Source organism: Lucilia sericata, unplaced genomic scaffold (assembly GCF_015586225.1).
Source record: "Lucilia sericata isolate MDLA Ls3-8-SP2 unplaced genomic scaffold, ASM1558622v1 Contig002836F_arrow, whole genome shotgun sequence".
Lineage (NCBI taxonomy): Eukaryota > Metazoa > Arthropoda > Insecta > Diptera > Calliphoridae > Lucilia > Lucilia sericata.
This window is the reverse complement of record NW_023996528.1, coordinates 26721-37415: the sequence shown is the minus strand read 5'-3', so window position 1 is coordinate 37415 and position 10695 is coordinate 26721. Positions and strand designations below refer to the sequence as shown.

General features: G+C 31.1%; 2 pseudogenes; one reads left to right on the top strand and one right to left on the bottom strand.

Moving 5' to 3' along the window:
• Positions 1-1526: 1526 nt before the first annotated feature.
• On the bottom strand, positions 1527-2640 carry LOC119614376 (annotated as a pseudogene).
• Positions 2641-3057: 417 nt separating this feature from the next.
• On the top strand, positions 3058-6370 carry LOC119614375 (annotated as a pseudogene).
• Positions 6371-10695: the final 4325 nt, after the last annotated feature.

Below are 10695 nucleotides of genomic sequence, written 5' to 3'. Positions count from 1 at the left end.
TTAATTTCCCCTATTAATACTCTAACCCTTACTTACTCGTCTTCTTGTTTCTCTTCATCTATCTTATTTTTAGTTTTTTGTTTTTCTTTTAAAATAAAAATGGTAACAGTTGGTCTAATACCCGTTCGTATTCGTATTTATATCCTTTTGTCGTACTGCGCGTGCGTACGTACATACATAAGTTTTTATACATAGTCTTCTTCCATTTTACAGTTTTTTTTTTCCTTTTGGAAGGTGTCATGTTGACAATGCTTCTTAATGCTGCTGACTGGATGCTATTTTGTGTTTAATTCTACTGAATCCGAAAAAATATTTATTTGGGGTTTTATATTTTTTTGTTAATAAAACATTCAATCATTATTTTGTTACCGAAGGACTGCTCAATTATGCACGTGCATCAGTTTTTGGTTGGGATTTGTGGCGTCAGTTGTTGCCATTGTTACAAACATAATGACGACTACTTTTAAATATCATGTGTTATTTTGGATTGTCAGACAGTACAGAAAAATTGGGGGAAAATAGTTCTGCCAAGTAAAATGGAGGAGCTGCTGAAATTAACCACATACTTAGGTTCTAAAAAGGAGGGGATTGTACTAGCATAGTCTACATTCTAGTTTATAGTTAATCCAGTCTATGTTTGTTGTAGTCTATAGTTGGTCTAGTCTATAGTCTAGTCTTTAGTTTGAGTTTCCTAAATCTATATTGCTCAATAATTTTGAATTCTTTTAATACAATTTGAATACAATAGAGAAGGGAATGAAATGAAATATTGGGAAATTCTCTTGAAACCATAGTGCAATATTATTTTGTTTTGAACCGATTTAAAGAAAAAATATATAATTATGATGACATCGAAAAAATTGAAATTAACAGTTCGAATTCAGTTCTAGTTCAGTTTTAGTTCAGTTCCAGTTTAATTCTAGTTCAGTTCTGGTTCAGTTCTAGTTCAGTTCTAGTTCAGTTGTAGTTTAAGTTCAGTTCTAGTTCAGTTCTAGTTCAGTTCTACTTCAGTTCTAGTTCAGTTCTAGTTCAGTTCTAGTTCAGTTCTAGTCCAGTTCTAGTTCAGTTCTAGTTCAGTTCTAGTTCATTTCTAGTTCATTCTAGTTCAGTTCTAGTTCAGTTATAGTTCAGTTCTAGTTCAGTTCTAGTTCAGTTCTAGTTCAGTTCTAGTTCAGTTTCTAGTTCAGTTCTAGTTCAGTTCTAGTTCAGTTCTAGTTCAGTTCTAGTTCAGTTCTAGTTCAGTTCTAGTTCAGTTCTAGTTCAGTTCTAGTTCAGTTCTAGTTCAGTTCTAGTTCAGTTCTAGTTCAGTTCTAAATCAGTTCTAGTTTAGTTTTAGTTTAGTTCTAGTTAAGAAAAGCTTAGTTCCCCTAATATGGCAGAACCTAGCACTGTACATTGATTCGAAATTAAACAACTCTTCAAATTTCAAACTTTAATAATGATTTGAAAATTATATAATAAATGTTGCGTTTTAAAATCTTTCTAATCGAATATGTACATACATATTTCAAATCAATAAAAAACATTTAATTTAAAATTAACTGACACGAAGCCAACATTTTGTCCAAAGATTCCCAGTGGTAGCGACCACATTATCGGCACAACTGCGACCTTCTTGAACAGCCTGTTCAGCCAATTGGCGGGTATGAACTAAAGTCATGCTGGCAGTATTTAAAATAGCAGCAATTTGTTTATTTATCTCGGCAATTTTTTCCACATAACAGCCAACATGGCTGGCGAAACCGCTTCCACTATCAACACCTTCACACTGTTGGGGTAAAGCAATAATATTCTTAATATTTTGCTCCAGAAGACTTTCAAAATCAGCGGCATCGTTTTGAAATGTAGTTAAGATGTCGCTAAGATTTGTGTACATTTAGTCAGATCGGTATCAATACGTTTTTGCAATTCATCCAATGTTACTAGAGGTTGACATTGTGAGGCACTGATGTTATTCTCAAAATCCTCTAGGGGTTGTGAGAGTTGTTTAAGGGCGGAGCTAACGACTACTTCAATATTACCAACTAAAGTTTTGGTAGTACGTTGCATTTTGGCTGATAATTTAGATAAAAGTTCACTGGTTACACTGGAAGTGTGTTGGGATAAATTATCCATCATGTTAGAGATGGGTCCATTGTTGTTATCATCGGCTGGAGCTAGGTCAGAGGAGTCTTGTAAAACCTTAAGATTTATTTAATGTTAATGAATTCTTTTTCAAAAGTATTTAAATAAATATTCATTTGTTACATTGGATGTGTGTTCCGATAAGTTATCCATTATATTGGAGTCGAGTCCATTGTTATTATTAACTTGGGCTGGTTCAAATTGTCAACAGCCTGTATTTATTTAAAGAAAATATCTAAACAATTTTAAAAAGGGAAAAATCCTCATACTTACTTGGGATACGGATCCATTTTCGATATCAACTTGAGCCAGCTCAGTAGTACTCGCAACCTACATATTTATTTCAAATTATTAAAAATTTTCTTAAAATATAATTTGTAATTTTTCTTACACTTTTGGCGCTTAGGAAGCAAAAACTTAAAATCAATACTTTTATCATTTTACAGAACTTTAAGCATCAGCGTTTAATTTGAAACTGTTTTCTTTAGATTTTTTAAAATATATATTAGTAATTGTTCAATAATTTATGAGTAAATAATACTCCCCTTCATTTGAGTACTTGAGATATGAAGAAGTGTTTTTACTTGTAGTCCCCTTGTAGCATTGATCAAATATTTTCCTTGTTGTCTCATTGTAGTTTTGATCAAATATTGATAAAAACTTTTCAATGTCGCTTTTGATTTAACAATGCACTTTGTTAAATTAATATTTTTTACATAAATTTTATCTTAAATTATGTATTATTTATTTAACTTAAAGGAAATTGCCAAATTTTTAAAGAAATTTTTGGTTAAAATTCTATCAGTTTAAAATTTTTCTTGCTAGAATTGGTTCACAATGAAATTTTATTTAATTTTATGTTTAACGTTTATTCTGGTAAAATTTATATTTTTTCTTAAAAAATGAATAATCAACATATAACTTTGTTTCCTTTTTAAGTTTTTTTCACTTAATGCCAAAATCTATTTACCCGAAATCTCTAAAAAGCATGGACCTCTCTATCAAGGCATACGTTTGCTTATTTTGAGCGAAAAAACTCAATGCTGAACTAGCCTGGAATGACACCCAACTTCAAATTGAGGAAAATTCTGCTGTTCTACAAAAAGCCCACGATTATATAAACAATTACGAAAGAATAATCAATGAAAAACTTAATCAACTTAACAATCCAGAAACATTCGGATGAGGTTAAGAAATGCTACAAACAATACGAAAGACAAATTGCCCGTTTTAATCGTGATCTCTTAGAAAATTATTTTGCTTGTAAACAGGCTCTCAATTCTAGTCTTTCACAGTTAAGAAATGAAATTGTCCAGGAAATTGAATATATTCATGAAGCTGCCATTGAGATACAGGAATTGGTATATGAATGTAATGTCACCGATTTAAAAAGAGTCGATCGTGAGAATCATCATGCCGGTGTGACACTTTGTGTTCTCTCACGGTTGGGGAGAGATCAATCAACATATGCTGGAAGCGTCTCAAGTTTCTCTAAACATATTGGCTAGATTGAGCATTAACCAGGAGGATAGTGATCAGTTGAGGAAATGCAAGGAAAGACTACAAATATTTGCTTAGATTTTCAATATTTAAGAGATGAATTTGAAGCGATTTATGAGAATGTTATGTTGTGTGTAAAGAAAATTTAATAAATGTTGGAATTGCCAAGTGCTGCACAGTGGTATAGGAAAAAAAAAGAGGGAAATAATTCGGTAACTTCTAAACGGTTAATCCGATTTTAATGAAATTTGGTGTGCACAAAGAGGAGGTGTTGTCGAGTTTAGGTTTTGAATTTGGACCTTATAGGCCAACCAGGGGCCCGGCGGGGGGGTCATCAAATTAGGACACCTCGGCTATGTTAAATTTTTAAAACGATCCTATTTCTTCATTTGAGTTCCGATTTAAAAAAAATTTCGTATATAGAATCTCCTCATCGAGCACTATAAAAAATGTTGTCATAGCAGTAAATTATCTCTTATAGTTTAGGAGATATTCGCATTTGAAAATTAAAATTTTAAAATTTTTACCGTCCTTACTTTAGTTTTTTTTTGATAATAGCAGGTCCAAATATTCCCGATTTTCGCCATTTGTTTATTCGCTTAACAACAAGTTTATATATCAAGCAGTGAAAGAATTATGTAAAAATCATGACTGAGTCCAAAGTTATAGGCATTTTAATTTAAAAATTAAAAAGGCGATTTTTTGTAATTTTTTTGGGAAAAAGTATCTTTTCTTTTTAAGTTATCTAAAAAGTTTCTAAGAAGATGTATATAGAATTTATACTTTTTGGAAAGCTGACTTTACATAAAGTACGATAAATGAAACAAAACCTAAAAATTTTTGATACCGAGGGGACCAGGTCCATCCAAAAAAACCCTATTTTTATGGAAAATTAAATTTTGAGCAAAAATTCTCAAATCGCATAGTCGATATCAAATTATAGTGACCTGTTTTATATGACCCAATATGTTCTTAATCATTTTGTAACGGGTTTCGATAACCCCGCCCCTGGTATGGATATAATAGGCAAAAAACTAAAAAATCCCATTTTTGGGATTTTTTAAAACTTTTTTGGGAATTCCGGGATTTCTAATAAGAAATTCGAAATTTTGATTTAATTTTGGATTTTAAGTAAAAAAATCTACCTAACTGTAAAATTTCATCAAAAAATATTCATAAATAAAATTTTTATTGCAATTAGAAAAATTTGTATCTTCGCAAAAACTGAATAAAAAACATTTTTTAATTTTTTTTAAAAAAGTATTCCGCGAATTTTTTAATTTTCAAAAATTATATACAGTTTTGAAAAATAGACAAAATTACCTTTCCATTGATTATAACATGCCTACCTAATGTTTTTTAAGTGACAAATTAATTAGGGAAAACTCAACATCTTTTAGAAAATTTGCCTAGCACTATTATTTTCATCCATAAGGTTAACTCTTAAATTTGTTACATATATGGATGAAAATAATAGTGCTAGGTAAATTTTCTAAAAGATGTTGAGTTTTCCCTAATTAATTTGTCACTTAAAAAACATTAGGTAGGCATGTTATATATCAATGGAAAGGTAATTTTGTCTATTTTTCAAAACTGTATATAATTTTTGAAAATTAAAAAATTCGCGGAATACTTTTTTTAAAAAAAATTAAAAATGTTTTTTATTCAGTTTTTGCGAAGATACAAATTTTCAAATTGCAATAAAAATTTTATTTATGAATATTTTTTGATGAAATTTTACAGTTAGGTAGATTTTTTTACTCAAAATCCAAAATTAAATAAAAATTTCGAATTTTCTTATTAGAAATCCCGGAATTCCCAAAAAAGTTTTAAAAAATCCCAAAAATGGGATTTTTTGGTTTTTTGCCTATTATATCCATACCAGGGGCGGGGTTATCGAAACCCGTTACAAAATGATTAAGAACTTATTGGGTCATATAAAACAGGTCACTATAATTTGATATCGACTATGCGATTTGAGAATTTTTGCTCAAAATTTAATTTTCCATAAAAAATAGGGTTTTTTTGGATGGACCTGGTCCCCTCGGTATCAAAATTTTTAGGTTTTGTTTCATTTATCGTATTTTATGTAAAGTCAGCTTTCCAAAAAGTATAAATTCTATATACATCTTCTTAGAAACTTTTTAGATAACTTAAAAAGAAAAAGATACTTTTTTCCCAAAAAAATGACAAAAAATCGCCTTTTTTTAATTTTTTAAATTTAAATGCCTATAACTTTGGACTCAGTCATGATTTTTACATAATTCTTTCACTACTTGGTATATAAACTTGTTGTTAAGCAAATAAAACAAAATGGCGAAAATCGGGAATATTTGGACCTGCTATTATCAAAAAAAAACTAAAGTAAGGACGGTAAAAATTTTAAAATTTTAATTTTCAAATGCGAATATCTCCTAAACTATAAGAGATAATTTACTGCTATGACAACATTTTTTATAGTGCTCGATGAGGAGATTCTATATACGAAATTTTTTTTAAATCGGAACTCAAATGAAGAAATAGGATCGTTTTAAAAATTTAACATAGCCGAGGTGTCCTAATTTGAGGACCCCCCGCCGGGCCCCTGGTTGGCCTATAAGGTCAAAATTCAAAACCTAAACTCGACAACACCTCCTCTTTGTGCATACCAAATTTCATTAAAATCGGATTAACCGTTTAGAAGTTACCGAATTATTTCCCTCTTTTTTTTTTCCTATACCACTGTGTGCTGTCAGGATAACCTAAAGTTCAGTTCCAGTACAGTTCTAATTGTTCAGTTCTAGTTCAGTTTAAGTTCTACTAGTTCTAGTACTAGTTCTAGTTCTAAAATTCAGTTCCAGTACAGTTCTAACTCTAGTGCAGTTTTAGTTCTAGTTCAGTACTAGTTTAGTTCATTTCTAGTTCTGTTCTAGTTCAGTTCTAGTTCTGTTCTAGTTCTGTTCTAGTTCTGTTCTAGCTCTGTTCTAGTTCTGTTCTAGTTCTGTTCTAGTTCTGTTCTGTTCTAGTTCTGTTCTAGTTCTGTTCTAGTTCTGTTCTAGTTCTGTTCTAGTTCTGTTCTAGTTCTGTTCTAGTTCTGTTCTAGTTCTGCTCTAGTTCTGTTCTAGTTCTGTTCTAGTTCTGTTCTAGTTCTGTTCTAGTTCTGTTCTAGTTCTGTTCTAGTTCTGTTCTAGTTCTGTTCTAGTTCTGTTCTAGTTCTGTTCTAGTTCTGTTCTAGTTCTGTTCTAGTTCTGTTCTAGTTCTGTTCTAGTTCTTCTAATTCTGTTCTAGTTCTGTACTAATTCTATTCTAGTTTTGTTCAATTCTGTATTAAGTCGTAATTCTATACATAAGTATCATGTTTGACCTTCTGGTCCCAATATCTTTGTGGACTCAATCTACTCGCACATGTATTTGCAAGCGATCTTCGCAAACTAACGTCCCCAACCAAGAAAACGTTTTAATGCCAAACATTTTCTAATAAATTTGATTGATGGATAATAAAAATTGTACGAAACAGAGCTGCACACACCTTCCAGGACTACAAAACCTTATGCCGACAACAAATTAATAAATTACACCCCAACGATCGTATTCAAACTCAAATTAAAGTATAAAATCCCATCGTTGCAAACGATGTTAAGAGAACAAGTAATAAAAATTAAAATGCTGAGAAATTCTTAGAAAATATTTATGAAATCCTTAAAGATCCTGGTTACAAAATAACCACATCATAACTGTCATGTTGTAAAAATCAAAAAGTCAAATCAATACAATTACACAAAACAAAAAGAAAGAGAGAACGAAAAAAAAGAGGCAAAACCCTCAATATTGAGGAGTAGAAGGACCACAGACATAGAATTCACACACTCAGTACACAGAAGAAACTCTTGCACAAGTAGAGTAGAGTAGTTTTTGTGTGCAAGATCTGCTTGTTTATTATGTTAGAGGCGTGTTACGCCTGTCAACATTTAAACGTTGGTGGCCATTAAGTATACGAGACTCTAATGAGTATCAAACAATAGCGGAGTAATAGAACAATAGATCATGGTTGGCTGGTTGGTTGGTTAGATACTGGACTATTTGGCTAAAGTGGTCAAAAAGAATTTCATATTTATGCTTAAATAAAAAACAATAGCGAAACATATTATTGAAAGGGATCACATCACTTATATTACTTTCTAGTGGTTTTCCCATTAAACAACAATAAGAACAATAGTTTTGCTAAGATTACCACACATTATAACTCCACATACTGTTACGATCATACTCTCTACTCTAATACTATTAACACTTGTCTTTAGTTTTTAAAGAAACAATAAAAATACTTTCAAAACCCAAGAGAAATGAAAAACCCTTCAAATTGTTTATGGGATTTTTTAAATAAACTAAGTTTACAATTGATTCATTACTGTTTTTTTTTTTTTAATGGGAAATATTGTGGGCTTTTATTGTCCTTGATAGGTTTTCAATTTGCGTGAACCTTAACAAATTTTATTGCTTAATTTTTTAGTTTAAATTATATTCTATTTGTATTAATCGTTGTCGGCTTTATTTTTTATTGTATTGTCCTTTTCGATGTGGAAAATTTTCAATTTGTTTAAAAGACAAAAAAGTATATCATTAGAAGAGAAATAACAATACATTTCTTTAGGTATGGAAATTATTAATTTAAATTTTTATTTTATTCAATTAATGTTTTTTTTGTTAATTTAGTTACGCAACTTTTACTTTCGCTACGATTAAAAATAAATCTTAAATGTTTTGTAAACATTTGTAATTTATGATTTAATTTTAGTTCAAATAAAAGTGAAACTGTTTTCCATTAAAGGTTTTTTTTTGAAAGTAACCGCTAGAATTGGAAATAAATCAAATATATTTAATAAATAATACTAAATAAAACTGAGGCTCAGCTGTTTCTTTTTTCACTAAGAAGAACAAAAGTTTAGACACCGTAGTGATAGTTACCCCGATTTCTTGTATATTGTTATATCAGGTCCTACCCATCTAAGTAATCACATATAACTCCAGATTCTAAGCAAAACTTAAAATTGCTATCTGGCTTATTTTAATAAAACATATCTCTCCCCATATGGGAAGTTTACCCACTTGGATAACCGATCCAGAAGTTATTACCTAAACATTATTCGTAATTCCAGTAATAAGTCCTTTGATCTGTCACATTCATTATTTATTGCAATATAAATTACTTAATCTTGAATTAAGTTAATAAAGAATTCCTTGAGGAAAAGTGATCTAAGTTTCTAGAGACCTTTAAAGTGTTAAACAAATTTGGTGACTTTGTGAAAGCCAACTAGGATTATGACTCGACCTACCAAATGGACAACATGCATGATTGAGTGAACGTATGCGTGTAATACTTCTAATCCAATATATCTGAAGTATTTGGTGCTGCAGAAGTCGCAGCCGAAGACGTTATGCAATCGACTGTTACCGACTATTATCATATTAACAACATTATAGATGTTGTTAAGCTTGATGTGTAAAGCTGACTATCAAAGCCTTAAGAAACCATACAATAGGACAGTTTCCGACTAGTCCTCATAATAACCAATATCTAATCGTAGGTTTGCCAGAAAAAAAGTCTTACCATGGATTTCGATTTCATATGGTGGGTCAAGGTTAAACAAACCAGATATACAAAAATCTTTCATTGAAAAATCCGATATCAGTTCTAGTTCAATTTTAATACATTAAAACAGTTCTAATACAGTTTTAATACAGTTCTAGTTCAGTTTTAGTTCAATGCTAGTTCAGATCTAGATCAGTACTAGTTCTGGTTCATTTCTAGTTTAGTTTTAGTTCAGTTCCAGTTCAGTTCTAGTTAAGTTCTAGTTCAGTTTAGTTCAGCTCTAGTTCAGTTCTAGTCAGTTCTAGTTCAGTTCTAGTTCAGTTCTAGTTCAGTTCTAGTTCAGTTCTAGTTCAGTTCTAGTTCAATTCTAGTTCAGTTCTAGTTCAGTTCTAGTTCAGTTCTAGTTCAGTTCTAGTTCAGTTCTAGTTCAGTTCTAGTTCAGTTCTAGTTCAGTTCTAGTTCAGTTCTAGTTCAGTTCTAGTTCAGTTCTAGTTCAGTTCTAGTTCAGTTCAAGTTCAGTTCTAGTTCAGTTCTAGTTCAGTTCTAGTTCAGTTCTAATTCAGTTCTAGTTCAGTTCTAGTTCAGTTCTAGTTCAGTTCTAGTTCAGTTCTAGTTCAGTTCTAGTTCAGTTCTAGTTCAGTTCTAGTTCAGTTCTAGTTCAGTTCTAGTTCAGTTCTAGTTCAGTTCTAGTTCAGTTCTAGTTCAGTTCTAGTTCAGTTCTAGTTCAGTTCTAGTTCAGTTCTAGTTCAGTTCTAGTTCAGTTCTAGTTCAGTTCTAGTTCAGTTCTGTTCAGTTCTAGTTCAGTTCTAGTTCAGTTCTAGTTCAGTAGTTCAGTTCTAGTTCAGTTCTAGTTCAGTTCTAGTTCAGTTCTAGTTCAGTTCTAGTTCAGTTCTAGTTCAGTTCTAGTTCAGTTCTAGTTCAGTTCTAGTTCAGTTCAGTAGTTCAGTTCTAGTTCAGTTCTAGTTCAGTTCTAGTTCAGTTCTAGTTCAGTTCTAGTTCAGTTCTAGTTCAGTTCTAGTTCAGTTCTAGTTCAGTTCTAGTTCAGTTCTAGTTCAGTTCTAGTTCAGTTCTAGTTCAGTTCTAGTTCAGTTCTAGTTCAGTTCTAGTTCAGTTCTAGTTCAGTTCTAGTTCAGTTCTAGTTCAGTTCTAGTTCAGTTCTAGTTCAGTTCTAGTTCAGTTCTAGTTCAGTTCTAGTTCAGTTCTAGTTCAGTTCTAGTTCAGTTTTAGTTCAGTTTCTAGTTCAGTTCTAGTTCAGTTCTAGTTCAGTTCTAGTTCAGTTCTAGTTCAGTTCTAGTTCAGTTCTAGTTTCAGTTCTAGTTCAGTTCTAGTTCAGTTCTAGTTCAATTCTAGTTCAGTTCTAGTTCAGTTCTAGTTCAGTTCTAGTTCAGTTCTAGTTCAGTTCTAGTTCAGTTCTAGTTCAGTTCTAGTTCAGTTCTAGTTCAGTTCTAGTTCAGTTCTAGTTCAGTTCTAGTTCAGTTCTAGTTCAGTTCTAGTTCAGTTCT